This window comes from Macrobrachium nipponense, chromosome 10 (assembly GCF_015104395.2).
Source record: "Macrobrachium nipponense isolate FS-2020 chromosome 10, ASM1510439v2, whole genome shotgun sequence".
Lineage (NCBI taxonomy): Eukaryota > Metazoa > Arthropoda > Malacostraca > Decapoda > Palaemonidae > Macrobrachium > Macrobrachium nipponense.
The window spans coordinates 46272714-46295474 of NC_087204.1; the positions used below are offsets into that span (position 1 = coordinate 46272714).

Sequence of the window (22761 nt, forward strand, 5' to 3'; positions counted from 1 at the left end):
CAAAAGTATGCCATATTCAGTTACAAGTTCATTTTTCCTTGACGCCAGTTGGGAAATCTTGGACAGTTAGCATACAAATGATCATTTGCCTGTCATCATCAATGCCAGTGTAAAGATAACACAGATGGTGGCACAAAGTAACTTGTCAAAATTAAAAGAGCCCGGTGAAATGAATGTCGCATTGATTAAATCAATAGTGCTACAAATCCTACAGGAATAAACTTTTTTTCCAAAATATTTCCCAAAAATCGAAGAAATGTAATGTATAAAAAGTAAAGATCACTGTTTTATTGAGCTGTTAAATCAGTTTGCATCAGTATTGGTTATCTTTTGTGTCGTCTATTAAGGCCAGAACTTCACCATCTGCAATTTAGATGAAAGTTAAGTAGCTTGAAAGGTCCTCCACCAGTGGTCAGTAGTCAATCTTTGGTTGGAAGTAATACTTTAGCTGAACATTTTACTGGCATATGAAGGGGATCAGGAGCATCCCCAGTATGAATTCAGATAAAAAGAAGAACAGAAATGTCCAGATTCCAGACCAATTAAGGAAGAGTCATAAAATCTTGTCACTTGAGCTACGGTTTGACTCAAAACTGGTAACATGCAGAGGTACAACCCCAGTATTGATAAAATTTCACATGCAATAAGATATATATAAAAGAACCCAAAACTCAAGAGTACTATCAATGGAATATAGCAAATGAAGAGCTGTCAGCATTTTGGGAACTGGCTACCTTTTTAGCATTTCTGAAACCTGTTAGGAATAGACTTAGCTTCAAGCTACCGCTAGTTTATTGACGCTGGTGCACACTAATTATTTTGGTGAAAATGCATTGAAGTAATTGAGTCTCTTTTTGTATAGAATTTGCTTTCAAGTAGCAACACAACTATTTTTAGACTTAATTAAAGAAGGCATATGACACTGCTTGGAGACTTATTCTAAGCATATCTTTTGCTTGGACTTAGATGAAAATTACCATTATTTATTCAGGCATTTTTTTTACTTTTCATTCAAGTTAGAGTACTTTCCTGTACTTGAGTCTTGTTTTTGAAGCATTTGCATTCGAGCAGCATGTGACTATTTTTAGACCTAGAAAAGGCACATGGTACTGTTTGGAGACATGGTATTCTTAGCTTACCTGTTGTGTTCCAAACTTATCTTTCTTTGTGGACTGAGATAGAGATTACCTTTATTTATTCTGGCATTTTTTATCTGTTTCTCTCAGGTTACAGCAGATATTAGGCAAAGTTAATAGGAAGGGGTTGCCAAGGCTCATTGCCGCATTGTTGGTTACACTGACAGTAATGGAATATACTCTGTTGCCCACTGAATGTTTTTCACAGGTTTTCTGAATATTTTTTTTTTATATTTTCTTGGAGAAAAACGATCGTGGTTGGAAAAATTTAATTGAGAAGAATGACCGTGGTTGGATAAATTTTATGGAGAAGAATGACCGTGGTTGATAAAAGCTACAACTTTGCATAGGTCACATAACAAACGGGGCAGACATGAATGGGTCAAGTTTTCAACAGGCAAGACAGTCATGATTCGCTTTTGCACCCCTTGACCCAGATTACACACATTTATATTGTTCATGTGTATATTGAAGAACAAATCCCTTGTATCGGAGAAACATGATTTTTAGATTTTGCACCTGTATACAGACAAACTTGGGTCTCTGATTTGAAAATCATGAAAGTAAAATGTCTGACAGTATCGAATACTTGAAGGTGCTGGTACAGACATCTCGGAGGGTAGATCTTCAAACTGAAAATATGCAGAATGCTAGAGTTGTTAATGTTATCCTATGGATGTAAAATATACTCTCCAGCAAGTCATAATTATAATAAATCACATTATCATTAGGCTAGCTGCAATATCTCTAAGGACTTCACCAATTCATAGTCTTTTATTTGATGTGGTAGACCTGGTTTTTGGGGGCTACATAACTAATTGTCTACTCTCTAAAGCTGGTATAGATTACAAGGGCTGCTAAAATCATGCATATCAGGGTGCAAACAAGGAAAACTTCTTTGGATATTCTGAAGCTCTTTAAATTTTGTTAGTGGAAAAATTTCAGTAATAAACTTCTTACCATAAAATAAAACAACTTGGAAGCTACAAGAAGTTCCATTTTGCAGATGACATATTTCAGTAATGGTAAAATGAGTTTGGCTGAAAATGAGGTCTGTTCATTTATTGTTGAACATGCTGACGAGCACACAGGTAACAGTTTTATCTTTCATACGGCTCTGAATCTAATAATGGTGTTGAAATTGAAATTTATAAAGAGAGTCATGGGAAGAATGCATTTCTTCGATCAGTCTCTTTTTTTTTAACATATAGAACTACATGAAATTTAAGCAGCTGTTGAGAAAATAGTTAGGCAATAGATATAATTCCACGTTTTTTTAGACAAAGTAATTGAGGTCTTCACTTAGATTAATCCCTTTGGTTTACAAATTTTAGAGGAATAGAAACAGACATTTGTTGGGTTTCAACACATATGGGTTTGGTTATAAATGAAGAAGCAGGCAAAGTAATGCAGTCAGGAAGCATTAACTGTATTACTTCCAAGAATGTATAGACTGACGTGGAATTATTTTTGTTCAATATCAAGCTGTTTGGAATCTTCAAAGCCAAATAAGAGGAAAGAATTAATGATAACTATATCTCCTTGGAGGTTTAGAGATATGCCCACAGATGGAAGTATAGGGTGTGTGTATGTTGATTGGATGTCTTGGTCTTAAGAGATCAGTACCTTTCAGAGGCCCCTTGGGAGGATGGGAGAGATCCTTTTCATGAATTTGGTTGAGGATATTGCTTTTCATGCTAGTAGCATTTTTAGGTTTATTTCAATGAACTTGAGGACAGTTAGGAAGCAGAGTCTCACCCTCTCATAATCTCATAGGATTCACCACAGACTGCACTAACATCCGTCAAAATGGAGTATATCTTAATCACCAATGATAAATAATCAAAATTTCTACCGAGAAGAACAAGAGCTCCAGCTTATTCTTTTTGCAAGGTTGATCATAGCATAGCAGTATGCCATACCTATGAAACATATGAGGCAAGGACACAAATCACAAAACTAAACGTTTGAAACCTATGAGGCAAGGAGGACTCAAATCACAAAACTAAACGTTTGAAACCTATGAGGCAAGGAGGACACAAATCACAAAACTAAACGTTTGAAACCTATGAGGCAAGGAGGACACAAATCACAAAACTGAACGTTTGATTTGAGCCTTAAGACTGGCCACCTGCTATCAGACTGCTCAGGACAATCCCCATGCTGTAAATGTGGTGCTCGCACTTTTTTTTTCTATGGTGTGACACTGTGGATCGGCGGAATACAGAGGACTTTTAACAATGGCCTTGGTCATGGAAAGTAGTGATGCCCATGTACTTAGTCACGAACTAAACAACCTTCATACGGATTTATAAAGTAAGGTAATGTCACTGGTAGCATGACATTTATAGTCTGATATGCTTGATGGTTTTGGCAGAACGATCAGTGCCAATTACAGAACATTTATCGAGCAGCACGAGAAATTGAACGACTATTTTATATCACTGTCTGCGTTATTTTTAGCAAGATGCATTCTTGTCATTTATGGAAGACGTAAAAGAAACTTTGCAATCCTGCCTGAGTGTATAGATCAACATTTGCATATGCATTTTTACTTATGTAAATTCTGTAATTGATAAGTTACATCTTTTTGTAACCCAAATCCACATGTCAGGTCCTATTGAAAAAATCTTGGACAGATCTGAGAAGCTGTAACTCCAAGGAATATGGAAAGTGGCTTCCCTTCCTCTTGTCACATTTGGAAAATGAGGGACCTTTGTTACCACTCACTGATGAAAGTATGTCATTTGTTAAATTGCTGTCACAGTTCGAAGTTTACTGGAACATGCCATCGTATGTCTAAACTTTTGCGAAGTTTCTGGGGTCCTGAAGAGTCTCATGTAATGAAAATTCGTAATGATTGATTGATTGATTGATTGTTTATTATATCTGGCGTCACAACATCTGGGTAATTGACACCGAAATAAACTAAATAGACAAAAATAAATTTTTGATAATTTTCTTATAAAAATATCTATAAATATATTATTGTATAAGAATTTTGTTCATATATATAAGTTCTTACATAGACAATCTATGTATAATTTTAATTTGGTTGAGAAGGCCCGCCTCCCTCATATAGATATACAACTGCTCTATATTACAATCCTTTCCAAGAATTGTAGCTAGGATAAAATTACCTACTCTGTCACGACCCCAAGACAGGAACCTATGTCTCAAATTCCCGAATCTGGGACATTCAATCAGCAAATGTTTCACAGTCAAGGCCACAGTACAGTTCTCGCAAAAAGGAGGATTTTCACGAGACATCAAGAACCCATGGGTGAGTCTTGTATGTCCAATCCTCAATCTGCACAACATCGTTTCTTGTCTCCTTGGCATATTCAGATATGACCAAGGAGAGACTGATGACGTGATAATGCGCATTTTCTGATTAGTCAAAATATCCTCCCACTGGGACTGCCAACATTTTTTAACTCTCTGACCTACTAGAGGATACAAATCCCGATATGGTAGTAGGAATCTTGTGGGTTCTGGGGAGCTGACCACAGACTTTGCACGTTGGTCAGCTTTCTCATTCCCAGCCACCCCAAACATGGGAAGGAACCCAAGAGAACTTTATTTCTTTCCCTCTTCTTTTTAGTAAAAGCAGCCATTCAAATATATCTAAAATAGAGGGCTTAAAGGGTTAAAAGATTCCAGCGACTGAAGAACACTTCTTGAGTCATAATATATAATAAAATTATTTTCATTTCGAATTAAAACTTCCTTTAAAGCCTTTAAAATTCCATATAATTCTGCTGTAAAAATCGATGCAACAGATGATAACCTACCGCTTTTCTCTACATCAGGGAAGGCTACACCAAAGCCGACGCCAGCATCTGACTTGAGCCATCCGTGAAAACTGCAGTGGAGTCATCATGTTGCAAAGAGTGTTTTAAAAATATTGACCGCATGGCCTCACTGGACAATTCTGTCTTGGTTGTTGGACGCGTGTCAGATAAACGGCTGGATTGACGTCTCCTTCTAAAGTCTACGAAACGTGTGTGTGTGTGTGTGTGTATATATATATATATATATATAATATATATATATATATATAATATATATATATCTATATATGTATATTGTACATATGCTCAATCAAGAGAAATCCGCAATTGTTACCTTTGCTTTTGCTCGGGCTGTTCGCTATCGCGTAATGTTTCATGATATTTTGTCATGTGCCATCCTATGAATTCAGTATGTAGCACTAGGGAATGTATTTTATTGGTGTGAAATTGGCTATTGTATAGAAATTCGTTTTAGGCTTGAAATTTTTGTCCCTCATGAGTCACCATTATTTGTCATTTTGACAACCCTGTTGCCCTGCTATTTGATATATACCTGCCGTCCACCGACATAGAATTAAGACTTCTCAATTTTCCCGTATGTGGGAGCTTCTTAGTTGAGTGTCCCTGCAAAGGAAATTATTTGAAAAATCTTATTTTTTTCATCACGTAATGCCACACACCATGTCACTACTCCAGTTTCCTAACGCTCATCCTAGAAAAAATATGTAGAGTCGGAGTAATCTGTTTCCTCTCCCTATTACCTTTTGAATTTTTCACGCCTGTGAAAAACGACTTTTTTGGGATCGGTAGCTTTAAATTTTTCTTCGTCAGTAACTCGTTCAGAAAAGCCGCTTTAATACCATCTTTAGAAGACCAGGCTTACCACATTTAACAATCTTAGAAGTGTAATGCAACTCCGCTGATGAATTTTTAACGAAGGGTATTTTAAAACAAGTAGGCTATTAAGCATTAGTACTGTTCGGTAATTGTTAGAGTTGTTTGTCTTTTGAGCATCGATTGTCTAGCCACGAAGTCTTCCTGTGACTCGATTTGTTTTTTTGGCACTTGTACCTGAACCCTGATGAGGTGTAGAAATACATGAAAGCGCTTGGTTCAAGTAATTTCTTTTCACCCTTCTCCTGGCTGTATGATATGATCATCACACGTCTACACACACACACAACACACACACACACACACACACATATATATATATATGTATATATATATATATATATATATTATATATATATATATATCTATATATATATATATATATATATATATATATATATATATATATATATACTTTTATGTATGTATATAGTAAGAGAGAGAGACGTAAATTGTCTTGAAAGAAGAAATGTTTTAGTTTTCGGTATGTATGTATATATGTAAGAGAGAGAGACGTAAATTTGTCTTGAAAGAAGAAATGTTTTAGTTTCGGTATGTATGTATGTGTGTATGCAAGAGACGTAAATTTGTCTTGGAAGAAAAAATGTTTTAATTTCGAATTCTATCAAAGTGATAGTATCTCATCATCACTCTTCACTAATAAACTTTTGACGGCCCATAGTAAAACCCCAGTCTCCTCAACAGACGTGTTAGATTTTAACTCGAGAAAGTATTAAATTGTTACGTGGATCATAAATGGTATTGTTTACTATGTTTATAACCGGAGGTATTGGCATATTATCCCGGCATCCTTGTGATACGCTAAATCCTTCTCTTACTTTACTGCCCGTTCCAGTATTACAGTGTCAGTAAGTGAGATCATGGTGGTGGGAGCTTAGTACATACGTGCTAAATATATTTAGGCTAAGGTCAGTGGAAAAATACTGTAATAGAAGGAGGGTTCAGTTTCGCGTTTCCTTTTGTCAGAATTTGCTTAGTATGCCGAGAAAAAGGAAAATGTGTTTGCTGATGGAAAGCACATGACCAAAATTACCTCAGATATTGACAGTACACGACAGACTGACTGATAATGACGATCATACAAGCATTACAGTTACTATGGTTATCGACGATAAAACAAAGAAAAAATTATCTTTTTGATTGACTCAAAAGTTATTGGTTCAGGTGTAATCATTCACATACATAATTATGATCAATATTTATGATTCTGATGTTAGTGTTGATTTAGGTATCTCAGATAGGCACCAGAAAATGGACACTACCAGTTTGGGCACCCAAGAATCCTTCCAGCATCTTTGAAGAATAGGAACATTATCTTTAATAGCCTGAATTTGGAGGAAGAGACACGCCCACCGGCTCCCATCCAATAAAGCCCTTAGAAAAGCATGTGTTGATTTGTGATAAGATTTCGGTTTCTTATTTTTGTCTATGGTGAGATAATTGAATTTCCTACTCGTGCAGTTAGATACGATTGATGTTAATAATATAATAATATGTGACGGGTAAAGTCTTTCGAGTGATTGTTACTTTTAGTGTAATTATTATTCTTATAGCGAGCGATCAATTAGCAATTACAAAAAATTAAGTATTGTATTAGCTATTAACTATAGTGTCAAACGGAAATATATTTCACTCGAAGAACGGTTAGTGTGCCACCAGCACGATTTATTCAAATATTTGTTTATGATATATATATATATATATATATATATATATATATATATATATATATATATATATATATATATATATATATATGTATATATTTGATTAGGATATATAATATATATATATATATATATATATATATATATATATATATATATATATATATATGTGTGTGTGTGTGTTTTTCGGGTAGTTTCTCTTTCTCAATTTTTGTTGAAAGCAATCGCCTTTGTGGCATTGACTTCTTGATGGAGACTTATTTCCTTACTTCTGCCTTCAGTGATTCTTCAAAATTCTGGATAAGTGTACAGATTCGTGGTGTGTTTTCCATTTATTGCTACCGTCTCAACATGTAATAACAAGTAAATAACCATCACCCATTAAATTTGTAAAACCAAAAAACACTTTAACTGAGAAATATGGCACCACCACCCCAGCACAACTAATCCAATCCTGCCAGTATAAATATAGCAGAAGACGCCTGTATATTGTAATTCTCGCTTGAGAATTAAAATATACAGGCGTCTCCTGCTATATTTATACTGGCAGGATTGGATTAGTTGTGCTGGGGGTGGTGGTGCCATATTTCTCAGTTATAGTGTTTTTTGGTTTACAAATTCTAATGGGGTGATGGTTATTTACTTGTGATATTTTCATGATATGTTATCAAATGTTGAGACTATGTTACATTATTAGTTCTACGTTTTATATCCCTGAAAAGATTATTGATTTCTTCCTGTGTATTACCCTGTTGGGGCTACATTTGGCGTCGTTCACCTTTACCTTGGATTTCTCTTCTCCTCACGGATGGCAATGATAGGCCATCTTCGGTTTGAGTGTTTTAAGCTTGGTTTGCTCGTGGCTATAAGAACTGCTTCTGATATTGTTACTTCCCTATATGAATTGCATTTGTATCTTATTTTAGTATTGTTTATGAAGTCTTGTAATGATGGTTTCTTGTTATGTTTGTCGGTGTAGTGTTGGAAGATGGCTCCGGAGATTCTCTGGGCAAGTAATCATCGTCTGAGTGTCGTAGATGATTTTTCAAAGTAATTTTCAATGCAAGGACTGCATTCTTCCTCTGGGCAAATGAATTCATAAACTACGTACGTTAGTGGTCATCTCCTTAGGTGTAGGGGCGCATTTACTATGTTTGTTACGGGCTCACAAGTAGGGGTGACCGGCTCCAGGGCGGTTTGCAAGGCTGAGGAGGAAAAGCGACCTGGACTGGGAGCTCTATGAGGGAGACTCGAGTCTTACCTTGGCACTGGCACTGAGGCCGTTCCTAGCGTAGTGAGAAGATTCGAACGTTGCTCAACGTCCATGGTTGACGGAGCATGGCACTGCCTGGTACTTTCAAGTGGCACTGGCTGTGTAGAGGTTGATCTTGGAGGACCGTAGAATTGGTGTGGAGCTATGTAAGGGTGGGGGCCCTGAGACTGCAAAAAGGTTGGAGGACACTTAAAATTTTGTCCTAGCAGGACGTCATAACCTCCTGGAATATAGGTTGCTACCACCATAGTACATATTTTAGAGTGGCGAGTTTGTGCGACTCGCAACTGGACAGTAGGCAAGAACATTTTAACATGGTTGAGGCTCTACATTGTGACGAATTGGTGCCTATCAACCCGAGCTCCATAAGGAATTTTATCCTCTTGAATGATGGATATCTACGCACCAGTGTCATCGAATGCTCGGACTTGGTGGGAAGGATAGCGACCTCTGGGAGGTATAACATATATAGGGCCCTAAGCTGGAGGTCCTAGAGCTGAAGGGTTCGTCACTGTCATTGCAATGGCAGTAACAGCAGCTTTCTTGGGGCATCCAGACCATGCAGCGGTGTGCCCATGAACTCCGCCTAAATCACAATAATAATAACTCTAGCTGAAATCGTGCCTTTGCCTGTTGTTTCGGTTCCACTGGCTATTATTCTTGTTATTCGGGGGATGCCTATTCTGAGGTGTAGCAGGAGCCTGCTGCGGAGGATCCGTTTTAGAGACGCATTGCTCCATGAAGTGCCCTTGTTTATTACAACGCCCACACACGGGCTTCCGAGGAGGGTTCTTGGGCGCTGGGTAGGCTGAGAGGTAGCAACGGGAGGAAGAGGGAGAGCGGGGAGAATCTTCAAACTGGCAGAAAAGGGAGTGGAACGAAACAAGCTGTAGAAAAAAAATGTTATATAATAAACAGTGCATCAAATTCATTTCCCATGGGTTAACGCTTTAATTCATGACTGAAAAAATTGTGAACAATCTGAACAATGTGACACGAAATGGTTTTGAAAAAAATGTAGTAATGTTTCTTAGTCTAATCTTCATAAACTCAACGTTCTCGTTAATACCAAATTCTTATGAACTCGACAAACTCGTGTTATGTATTTTTATATACTTTCATACTATTTTTAGATTTCCAGAATTTTATTGCTATGTCGTGTTGGTTTTTTATTTTTTTGAAAGGTATTTTTGTTTATTTCATTCTATCTTGAGCTGCTTATTGGTTCTTAATAATTCTGATCTTGACTTCCGTTTTGATTTGTGTTCATTCAGTATTTTTATACTTTTGGCAACATCTGTTTCAATTGCTTGCTTGATTTTTAAGACTGCGTTTTTATTTCAGAGTTGTTGCCTGAAAAATATGTACTGATTCCATTGTCTCCTGCGGTACATTTTTGCCCATTATTGCAATCTTGCAATTTCTTTCATCCATTCTGCTGTGCCTTTTTATTTTTCAACTTTAATTTCATCATGCATTTGCTTAAATTTAGTTTATTTTTATATCAAAGATTCGCTAATTTTTTTCGTCTAGTACTGTACCTCAAATGGGTAGGGAGGCACTTAAGCGCCATAAAGTTTATGGAAATGTGAAAAGGAAAATGTAAGTGAAGCAGTTGCATATTATGATACTCTTTTATGCAAGTTATACAGCTATCATTGTATTGGTATGTAACCCTATAATACTCATATTTCTGAATACGCTTAGATATGCGCATCCACAGTGAGAGAGAATGTCAAACTGCCATTGAGAAAGGCCCTGCGCTGAACGGCACATGATTTTTTGCTGGTTTGCGAGAGACTGCCTGAGATGGTATTTATAGAGGTGAAGGTCACTACAATCCTCTTGGCTTCCCTTTATGATAAACGTGTAATTTTTTTTGGGACATACCTACCAAACTGAGAAATCATACAATTGTTAAAAGAAACCTCAGTAATTTTCTCTCATAAGGAAAAACTGGAAGCTTAGGTTTTGTTCCTGTTTCTTTAGGAAGTAGGGTCTGGTTAGATGTACCCGTCGATCTCATACACGGAAGGAAACAACCTGGCTTAGGAAGTATATTTGAAGGGTGGGATGAACAGACTAAAAAAAGTGTTGTTTGACGAAGACTTATTTTGTTTTTGCGTGAGGGTCGTCTGTGTTCCACTAGTAAGAAAAAACCAGTTTACTTAAGCGGTGGCGTGATATGTTAGAATATTACCTTGATATAGAATTAATTCTTACCTTCTTATGTTATTTTTTTTATTCAGTTTGATGATCGAAATCAGAACCAATAGCTAACTCTTCATAGAATACTGCAGGTATAACTAGTATTACTTCATAGTGTAGGTGTTTCAATCTGGAAAAGAGCTCGGAAAAAAAGGAGGGAACCTTTTGTTTCAAAACCCTCTCTCTCTCTCTCTCTCTCTCTCTCTCTCTCTCTCTCTCTCTCTCTCTCTCTCTCTCTCTCTCTGTCTCTCTCTCTCTCTCTCTCTCTCACACAGCGAATGCATACCTTTATGGTGAAAGAACACTGAACTTCTTGCAAAGCTATCCACTTAATGCAATTAATTTGTTATAACTCCCAAGTTCATTAAGTTTTGTAATATGACAGTTACATGTCAGTTTCTGATGTTAAAGGAAAAACGTTCTAAGAAAATTTCTTGTATTCAGTAGTAAATTTTATAGGATATCTCATGTCTGATGAAATATCAACTATTTAAATGACGCTGCTGTTAATGGTCAATGCCAATCATCCCCTAAAGTATCTCAATTGAAGGTCGTATAGCCCTAGAGTAAAAAAATAAAAAGAAAAGAAAACGCTATCTCGGGTGTAGGTTCCAGTATGTCGCAAACTTAAGAGGAAGTTGTTAAAATGAAAAATCTTGAACTTGTTTTCATATAAATCTTATTAGGGAAGAAGAGTTTGTCGGAATATTTCTGACCGCTTTCCATGAAATGTAAAGTAGTTTTGGCTAAATGAAGAAGGTTATTTCCGAGTTTCCTAAAAGCCTGCCCTAATACTAAATGACAAATTTGTTTTCAGATAATTTATTTTTTACTATTGCCTTTTAGAAACCGATAGTACTAAATTTTAGTATTTAATATGTAGCCATTTAAAAGAGATATGGAAGACATGTCAGCGTTTAACGGAAAGTAATGTGTTTTCCAAGCATTTCCCTGTGTGACGGACAACAAATTATAAATGGATCACCCAATAAAAAATCTATCAAAACTTTACTCTACATCTGAAGTAACTTACTTGATACCGATTTAAGTTTTGTTTTGCGTATGAATGTAATGAAAAATGTTCGATTTTTCTGGCTTGGAACGAAAACCCTCTGTAAATTTTGAAAGAAAAATTTCTTTATCCATATTGCATTTGTGTCAAATGACTTAATCGTAGTTGTTATTGCAGTTACAATCAAGCTCTGTCTTGGACCTGCTGAGATCCAGTTTTAAAGCTGAAAAAGGAGAATTCAACAGATGCATTTCGTGTTTATCCAAGGTACCTTTTGGTAATAGAAAAGTACAGAAGAATAGTGTTCCACAACGAATATATTAATTATGTGACATGATGAAACACAATTTGAAACGATGCTGGAAATTTCAGTTCATGATATCAGCTTGAATAATTTCACGACGAGGTACGGCCATTCAGCAGTTCAAATGGTCATTGAAAGCGCGTCCTAAATAATAACTTGTAAGGCTAGTCAATATACAGAACACCTCAGCTTAGGAAGAAAAAGTAGCAAAAGTGTAATGTATGTGCAAGGGTATCGTAAGGGTTGAAAAGTTGAGAAACATTTTGACTGCAGACAAATCATTTTTTTGGGTGTAGAATCGAACAAAATCAGGTTAATGCAAAAATGGCCTTGTATTATTTTACGGCAGGGAAAAGTTTTTGATGGACTCAAAAACAATTCAGGAAACCTTAAATTAGCTTTAGTAACTGTTACATGACTAACTCTTCTTCCTTGTTAGGTGTTAAGATTAATTCCACAGCTGAATCAGGGTTCTCAAATACAAACGGATCTTTAGCCTAGTATTTTTCTTTTAAATGGATAGTTTTTTCCTCTGGAAAATACTGCTCAAAGCTGGCTGACAGAGACTGAAGGTGTAGGTCTATACTTAATTTTCTTTTCTACATACATTCTTGATTTAAATGTTTTCCTCAATATGTTGTAAAAGTGTGGGGAATATGTAGTAAACAGGTTGGTCTGTTTTAACCCTTGCTTGCCAAATCTTTAGTGATTTCTTAAATGCATGCATTCCTCGGTGTGTTTGAATATATCATTCTCTTTTCCTTGTAGTTTTAGATTAAGTTCATTGAGCTTTGAGAAAATGTGTGCTAAATATGATAGTTGTGCAAGTCATTCATCCCTGAGAAATAGCTCTGCCGTTGGAGACTTCTTTTCAAGAAGGAATATATGTATCTCCATCCTTATTCATATATCCTGGTTAGAACTCTTCCTCGGGATAGCCACCTAACTTCAGTATGGTATAACCAGTGTGACTGATCAGCTCCCATTTCACAGCAAAGTTGTTCAAACAAACGGCTATTCAATGAAGTTCCTTTGATAAGATTGACAAGTTTTACAGCTTTATTTAGAACATTTTTCAAGCCGGCAGGGATTCCCTTTGCAGCCAAAGCTTCACGATGAATGAAATAATGATTCCAAGATGCATAATTACCTGCAACACATTCATACCCAGTATAAGTATCCTTTTTTCTTAAGTTCCTAACAGCACCATGCAGACAAGCGTGTTTTTTATGAAGCAATTTCCCTTTTCTCCCAGGATATACAGGTTTCACATTGAAACAGGTGATGTTTTTCTCCATATAAAGCTTTTTCCAACGTTCAAACTCTTCGTCACTTTTCACGTTCATGCGAAAATGCACTTTATCATCCGTCTCACTAATTATAACAGAAGAAAAGCCCTCATCCTCAAATTCAAAAACTTCTCTAGTAGTTGCCATGGCGAAGTGCCCTGTCTGACTGACCACTCTCAGCAGAAGTCAGTGGCAGTGGGCGAAGACAAAACTCCTCCTGAAAGTTTTATTCAGAGGGCTGCTGGAGCCACAGCAAGAAGGTGACTTTACTTTTCCTGCTTGGGAACAACAGGGCAGCGCACAGGACTCTGACATATCACAGGAAAAGCTGTTGACTAAAGAGGACGATAATTCTCTTGAAGATCCGCAGCAGTGTGCAGACATCAGGTGTCAGAGAACTACAGCAACAGTGAAACAGCGGCAGCCATCAGGTGTCAGAGAAGTGAGAAGTGAAAACCAGCTGAATAGTCTACTATATAACTTGGGAAGTGGCACTTGTAACACCGGAGCTAGCAGAGGTCAAATTCAGTGCCAGCCAACCTCCATATCAAGAAGAGGGCCAGGGGAACCAAGAGGCGCAGCCCCTCTCGGAAAAGGACGGCGACCAAACAGTATATAGTGCAAACTGCAAGTCGAAACGGCCACGAAGTTTATCATCAAACGTTGCGCAAAACATGGCCAATGCTAAATCACATGGAAGTGGCCATTAAAGCATCCAGTAAACTTAGAACAGTTGTTAGCTAGAGATTTTTCGAAATTGGGAATTCCTTACTGTGCATGGGTCAGAAATTTTGTCTGTCTGTCTGTGTACACTTTTCCTAATTTGGTGTGTGGGTGCTTGTGGCTTTGTGAGTATGGGTTGCCTTATACGGTAGTCACTGATACATAGTTTGAGAGCATATTTAGTAGCTACATCATAAAAGCCAGCCTGTAATAGTCTTTGTGACATACGCACCATCCTTTCTCTTATTTTCAGGTATTCACTGTATTTATCATAATAAATAGATGTGCCCTGTATTTAACATCGTAAATAAGAAATACACAATAAATAAACATAATTTAAAGTAATATAAAAATTCGGATTGTTTGATCATATAGTATACTAAATACATGCACAGTATTCAACATAATAAATAAGAAATACATACATAAATAATACATAATAAATGTGATTTGGTATAATAAATAAGAAATAAGTACACACTAAATAAATATGATTATTTGTAGTTATCAATATCGCATAATATACCAAAGATAAGTATAGTAGTAAATAATGCGCAATAAATACCACAATAAATGTAAATACACTTAGAGTGAGGCCACACCAGACGCGGCAAGCGTGGAGGTTGCAGGGAAGAGGTTCCCGCGGCAGTTTGAATCATTGGGTATCTTATGCGGGTGGCCACACAAGACTAGCAGGACGGCTCGACCCTCTGCTGTTGCCGCCAAGCGATGTAACATGTTTTAAAATACCGCGGCGGTTCCCAGCAGCTTCTCTCAAAACAACCCCATTTTCTATATGATTATGGGCTAAGGCACTTGAATGGTTTCTTCCCTTTATTGATAATATTGATAACTATGTTGTGAAGTTAGTTTCCTTATTAAGGAACTTTCATTTGTAACCCAGAAATTGTTTAAAGCATATTATCATTATTAAGTAACTGATATTAGCATAGAAACCTTTATGTCTTAAGCAACTACATTTATTATCTATTTAGTAACAATATCGAATTAATTATTCCATACCTGTAAAGCATACTTAAATTAGCAGTTATTTCAACACCTCTGATTTGTGTACTTTCGGACTGTGTTCATTGTTGTTCTCAATAAAGAGTCAAGGAAATAGACCGAGTTCTTGTATGAATGCAGTCTGGGGATTCCTTTACCACGTCAATGGTCTAAATGCTTTCCATGAGGATGAGTTCATTGAATTTACTGAATTCAAAGTGAATATTTCGAAAGGACCACAATAATCAAAAGTTAAAATCCACATTTTCTTTTCACTTCCCTTAAAGTAATAACTTTAAGGGAAGTAATAGGAAAATATGGATTTTAACCTTTCATTATCACAAAATTTACTGCCAATAAGGTTACTACTTCCTGAATGATAGTTCAGGAGAGATGGGTTGTCTATGGTGCGTCGTTTGTTTTGTGAGACTGTAGTGTATTATTGCAAGCAAAGACTCAAAGACCATTGGGTCATACGGAGTCTATTGTCAAGTTTAACACTTAGGTTTTCTATTAAAGGCAAATCCTATCCAAACGTGACAATGACTTATATGCACAGAAGTATATCTTTGACCGCTGAGAGTGACGCTTGGGAGGGAGGGCGGCGTTTCTGGTGTGGCCATGTGTCGTTTTGACGCTGCCCGCGTCCGGTGTGGCCTTACCCTTAGGGCATATGGGTAGGGCATGGTATGTGCTAGTTTGTTTGAGTTACCCGTAAAATCGTGCGCGAGCGCGCCCGTTTTCTCTCGTCTGGCCGAACCATAACTCAGTTGGTGAATATGCTTCCTGCGTATAATACCTACAAGATGCCTGTAGTATTTTGTGTAATGTAGTATATGTATATACATGCATATTATGCAATGTATATATATATATATATAGAATATATATATTATATAATTATATATATATAGAGAGAGAGAGAGAGGCGAGAGAGAGAGAGAGAACTACTGTTACTGAAAATTAATAACTTGTTATCTAGTTAAGTACCCCATAAGTAAAGTGGAAGAAAAGATGAACGATTTTGTGTTGTAGAAACCCCAAGGTGACCGAAGGTCACGGAGCATTCAGTATTAAAATGGACAGAATGTTTTTCACACTTCCGTTAATATTCTAGTTGTGTTAAAATCACTGCTACTAGAGTTCTTGTTTTTATGTTACAAAAAAATTCAGCAGTAATTCATTTTCCTTTCATATTAACCCAAAACAAAATCAAGGTCTAGGTATTATAGTGACGAAGAAATAATTATTATACTGGACATATGTATTAGTTGATTTTTCCCATTTTTTAATTTCAGCATTTCTGGAGACGTTGGTAGCCAATACAGATGGCTGCTGAAAGAATGGCGGAATTATCGGATAGTTGGAGGTAAGCCGATAATCTGCATGTACTTTGTATGTTTGCTGCAGTAACAATGTTAGCGGTATTTTTTTTTTCATTTGAGGACTATGTAGACCGTTGAATTTAAATCACCATATCAATTTACTCCTTGACCCCAAGTTATGATGAAGCTTAAAGATTGACTAGCTTCGTAAAAGAATCTAGCTGTGGGCTGATGCTTATATAATGTCATGAATCTAAAGACTTTCTTCTTGGCAGCCGGTGTACATACAGAAATTATTAGGTACTTATGATGCTATGTAGATCGAACTATTCATGGTTCCAGGAAATTATAAATGTCATGTTTACTCCTGGATGTAATAATAATTTAGAATATTGATAGAAAATTTTACCATATAATTTCATATCTAATTATTTATCATTTTAAGGTTACCATATTGACAACCAACTTTAGGCAATCCACTTTTTGATAATTTGGTAGGGTGAAGCCGATTCATGCATGAAATGCGCCTTTCCCTGTTATTCCCTGTTATTCCCTGTTACACCAGTTCATCCTCACCAGGGCAGAAGTATCCCAAGGATAATCATGTGGAATCCAGGAGTGGGCTGATGTTAGGGATAGGGCTCTCTGCTTTCTGTCTAATTTACTAGCAACAAGGTTGGGTTGGGAATAATTTTATTTTCGACATAGTCTCCATCCCAAAAATTGGGTTAACTTGAATTTGTGCCATTTGAATTATATTGGTGCTCTTCCTGCAGGGTAGGGAATGGGTGAACATTGGGATTTGACTCCTAATAGTATCATTGGTGGAGATTTTAGCCCCAGGAAATGTGTATGGTGTTATAATACAGTTAAGCCATTTATTTCCTATTTTCGTTTTTTGTAGTATTTATTGGGGAGGTTTATTAAAATAAAGTACCCTTGGACCTAGTAACTTAACACAGTTGATGACTGCTGGCATGAGTTTGGATCAGTCCTTGAAGAGCTCTGATATTAAAACTCACAGCCATACTCTCACACCCAAGTCCTCTTTGAATAAGGACTAATTTTTGGAAATTTGGTAATAATATATTGTCCCTGCCTTCTTTGAAGAATTTTGGGCCAAGTTTTTAAAATCTAAGAATAGCATAAGGAATCAAGAGTTAGGCATTTTTGACATTCAAATTGAGATTGTAAAAGCATGTGGATGGAACCCCAATATGTTAACACTTGGCATTAGGGCTTTTTCTTGATAGAACTGGCATCTAAGGAAAAGAGCAAAAAACCGTAACCAAAATTATAGACAGTATAAGTAGAAGTTTCACCTCATAGAACAGAATTCTTTTAAAGGAGTATTAAGATCAAAGGAGTTCACAAACTTTTTGGAAAAAAAGTGAATCAAGAATTGGCAAGTCCAGGAGTGATTGAAATGAGGCAAATGAAGTTCCTTGGTGAGGCAGCAACGACATAGCTTATCTAAGTGCTGACCTTTAACAGTGTAGAATAAATGCTGCTTTGTTAAAGTTGAAAGTCAACTCCTGTGTAACCTCAGGTTTTACTCCTAGAACTATGCATGTGTGAGCGAGACGTGTCAAAGGACTATAACAAGGCGGCGAGTAAGAAACATGTTCAAGGTATTCTGATTTATTGACACAAAATCTCTCACAGCTCAAGAACTCTTGCGAGCATTAGAGGAAAACAGAGGGTAGTATATATACAGTCAGATGTGTTTTCTCATACCTGAAGAATGGTTAAGAATTCTATATGCCAATTAGGAAGAGGTTTCAAATACATATGGTTAGAAAACTTGTAATGCTTTACATACATTAGTTATTACAGTTCTGACAAAAACATAAGGTGTCTTCTGAAACATGCACAAAAGACTGCTTGAATTGGTAGTGTTGGATCTGTGTTTCCTGAGAGTTTTGGTGTGTTTAGATTTGTTTTGAAGCGAGGATGGCCTGAGGGTCCCGGTGAGAGCTCTGGACCTCACGGTACAACTCACACACACACGATGCAAGCCTAGGTGAATCGGTCATACTCTGTGAGATAAGCTGGTTCTAATCTGTCGGTGGAGATCCAGGTGATCCTTCTATCAGCCATCAGCTGGTACATTTTCTCTCTGTTGTAGTATGCAGTTTGGTTCCAAGGAGGCTAGTATGCGTTTATTTTCATGAATGTGTACTTTGCTGTTTTAAGGTCTTCAGGGATCTATTCTTTTCTTGCTACGTTGCATGTTGTCTTCGCTGGCATGATGTTTCCCAGTGCTCTTTGTACCTACATTGGAAGAGTTGTGGGCTCTCGTGTCTTGAAGATCGTAAGACAGCATTTCAACACTTGCCCATAGAGTGTGTCTGCTGTTGATGCGTTGATTGCTGCATGCGGGGCTGTTCTTAATCCCATTAAGACAACTCCTATGGTGATTAATTTCTCCAACTTCTGCCTTGATATCTGGTGGTGAGTGCTGATTTGAGGGAGTGGTCACCTTGCCATTTGCTTCTGAGTTATATGCTGTTGTGTGAATGAGTTTTGTCCCAAGGCTGGCAGTGAAGGAGCTCCATAAGGTGGAGGAGAAGTTAGCTCCTCAGTTGCTTGTTATGTACTCTGTTACTCCATGCCTACTGGGCCAGTCTAATAGTGCTTTCGCACAACTCCCTGCTGTCTGCTGCCTTACTGGTATTGCTTCTGGCCATCTGGTGTTCCTGTCAATGATCGTGAAGCAGTACCCGTACCCCTTGGAGCGGTGTGGGGCAGGAGTCCGACAATGTTGATGTGGTTATGGACCAGTCATCGCTCTGTTTTCTGGAATTCTCCTATCCCTGTCTCTGTGTGCCTCGTTAATTTTGATGTTTGGAATGTAAGGCATTCTCTTGCCAATTTTTTTATGTCTGCTTTCATTCTCCACTCTAACAAGGTTCAGGCGGTGGATCTGCCAGATGTGTGGGACAGGTTGTGAGTGAGGTTGACGGTTTTCTTTCTCAACCCTAGCAGTAGGTATGGTGAGAGTGTCCGCTAGTAATCTCACAGGTGATGTCTCTTCGTTGATGATGGACAGGTCACTCCAGGGTCACCAGTATAACGAGACAGCGAGTAAGAGACAGGTCCAAGTTTCTGATTAATTGACAAAATCTCTGATAGGTCAAGAATTCTTGCTAGTGGAAAAGTAGAATTTGACACTAGAGGAAAACAGAGGGAAGTCTATATGTAACTCCCGCTTGTCCACTTAGTATAATGATATAAGACAGCGACAGTTAGTATGTCTTTTCTTACGACTGTTGTTTGTAAGCATTGTTGGTTCTACTTTCACTTCTTGTCTGAGTGATATCTAGTAGAGTTGGTTCTTCTGTAGAATAAGGGAGATGACTCAAACGGATGGAGTACAACTTTAACAACTTTATTTCTTAGCTGCTCCATCACTGGAGTATAGAGATGGTTTGGTCGGATGACCGCTCCGTTGAGTAATCTGAAGTGAACTAAAATATAGGAGCATCGCGTCGATAGCGGAACACTAGCTATCTCAGCGATTTATCATAATTAGAACAAAATGAACACGTAGCCCTGGGGCCTCGGAAGTCATGCGCTTCCGCTATGGGTGAATAGGTCAACCGCTTCCCATGGAAGATGTTGTGCTTTGTTTTACAAATTCAGAAAATTATTCGACATGCAAACGCAAACCAGGCTACTGCAAGCATTGCACAGCATGATCTAGTTTCATGTCTTGTTTATGACTACGCAGTGACACTCCTAATTCGCCAATGACCCTTTAGGTCGTGGGTTTATATACAGATATGGAATTTATCTGTGTTAAATAATGTAACTATTACATATATAGTCAGATACGTTTTCTCACACCTGAAGAATGGTTAACAATTCTATATATAAATTAGGAAGAGGTTTCAAATACATATGGTTAGAAACCTTGTAATGCTTTATATACATTAGTAATTACAGTCCTGGTACTTCTGAAAAATGTGTTAAAGATAGAGAATGCCATAAACAACAAAATGCGTAAAAAATAGAGAATGCCATAAATCACCCTATTATTTAAACTGTTGGAAGATCCTCCAACTTCTTAGAAATTTGGGACAGATAGGTATATAAGATGTTCAGTTCAGGCTCTTTTGAGAGACAAGAAGAAATGGCCAGCTCCTTGTATGTTCATCCTGGCATTACACTTGTCTCAATCTTGTCTAAAGCAAACCAACAGATGTAAAACCCTCTTAAAAAATCACATACAGTAAAGTGGTAAGGGGTCTACCCCAAAACAAACTGAGTGCAGATTAAGTAGAGATGGTGTAGATCAGATGCCAAAAATCAAAATGGGTAATACAGGTCGACCCCTGCTAGTCATGGACTCACCACTGCTTTCAACTGATGAATATTTCTCAGCATGGGGAAGCTTGCAGCAGGTATGGAAGCAGCTGCAAAATATCCAGAGACCAAGAAAATCATTTAGGAAAAGGGCCACCATCTAGAACAGGTGTTCAGCATGGATGAGACTAGCCTGCTCTGCATGATGAGGCCAACCCGGAGACACCTCATGAGGGACGAAGAGGAACCTCCGGATTCAAGGGTCAGAAGGATAGGGTTACCTTCCTAATGTGTGGGAATGCAGCTGGCTTCATGCTGAAACCAGTCCTCATTTACAAGGCTGCAAACCTCAGGGCCCTCAAGAATAAGAACACAGCATTGCTGCCTGTGTTTGGGATGCACAACCCCAAGGCCTTATGGATCTCTGGTTCATTCAGAGCTTCATCCCTCAAATTAGGCAATACCTAAAAAACTTTGGCATGAAGTTTAAGGTGGTGTTGATTATGGATGATGTTGGTAGACATCCTGTGATCTTTATTAAGAAGGAACCCAGCTTGAGTTCCCCCTTGCCAATACAACCTCTCTCCTTCAGCATACGGACCAGGGCATGATACATCCCTTCAAGGCACTCTGTATCTGGAACTTTCCCCCAGCACCTTGTGGATGCAATGGCCACTAACAAGGAAGTTATGCTAAAAGAATATTGGCATAAATTCATGATTGCCATGTCTATTTGTTATTGACTGATCATTGAAGGACATGAAGAAGGAGACCCTGAATGTGTGGTGGAAGAAGTTGTGGCCGGAGTATGTGCATGATCATAAGGGCTTCTCTCTTGAAGAAATTCTACGTTCGTCCATTGATAAGATGGTCCAGTTGACGAGGGTTATTGGTGGAGAACTTCGAGGACATCACCGAGGATGAAGTTGGCACCTTCATTGATCCTAATCTGACCCCCTGACAGACCAGGATTTGGAAGGTCTGACAAAGTCTGCCAGCGAGTCAGAAGACCCACCAGGTTCAGGGGAAGAAGAGGAGGACGAGGGCCTGTCTTTGGAAGGTCTGTCCCGACTTAAGAGGATAATTAAGGAGGCGTATGATGCGGCTTTGGCATGGGCTCCTTATATGGGACACTCTTTAAAGTTTTCAAATGCCCTTGATGCAGCATTGGCGCCCTGCAGTCAAGCCCTCATCAGCATGAAGAAGCAGTGACAGCAGCTGCCTATCCACTCTGTTCTTCAGGTGGATGAAAAGAGACCCTCCAAAATCTCCCCAAACCCCTGAGGAAGTGCCTCCCTGATCTCCCGAAGTAGTGCCCGTAGAAGTGCTTCCCGAAACCCCTTATGAAGCATCTCCCTGAAGGGAAAGAGGCATCTTCAGAGGTGTGCTAACTCCTCTGCTTTGCTGTGCAGTCATTCATCGGACTGCACAGCTAATTCGTCATCATCTGTAATCAACATTTATCACCAGTGAGTGCCTGTATGATTTATGCACTCTTAATAGTATTAAATTGTTTCAATGTGCATTGGTGTTTTTGTTTCTCTTTCTCTTTCTTTTGAATTACAGACATACCAATATTCCCCCTGTAAAAGAAAACGGGATGGCTTAAATATTAACTGTATGAAAAAAAATGTGCATGGTCGAATACACGGGGAGAATGGATTATTTTCAGATGTAGTTGTAAGCCGTACAGCACGTATGTTTTTATGTGTCAAATGTATAAGATGACTTTGAAATGACAAGTATAATATCATTTCAAAGTAAATTTTGATGTAGGATGCTAGTTTAAGGTGTACATTGGT

General features: G+C 37.8%; 1 protein-coding gene across 1 annotated transcript in view; it reads left to right on the forward strand.

The window, feature by feature from the left end:
- The window catches only part of LOC135223605 (uncharacterized), a 910537-nt gene that overhangs the window by 55479 nt on the left and 832297 nt on the right, over positions 1 to 22761 (forward strand). The window contains exon 4 of the mRNA XM_064262183.1: positions 16625 to 16695. The gene's annotated coding sequence lies outside the window, so the exon portion shown is untranslated. The remainder of the gene's footprint in view (positions 1 to 16624; positions 16696 to 22761) is intronic.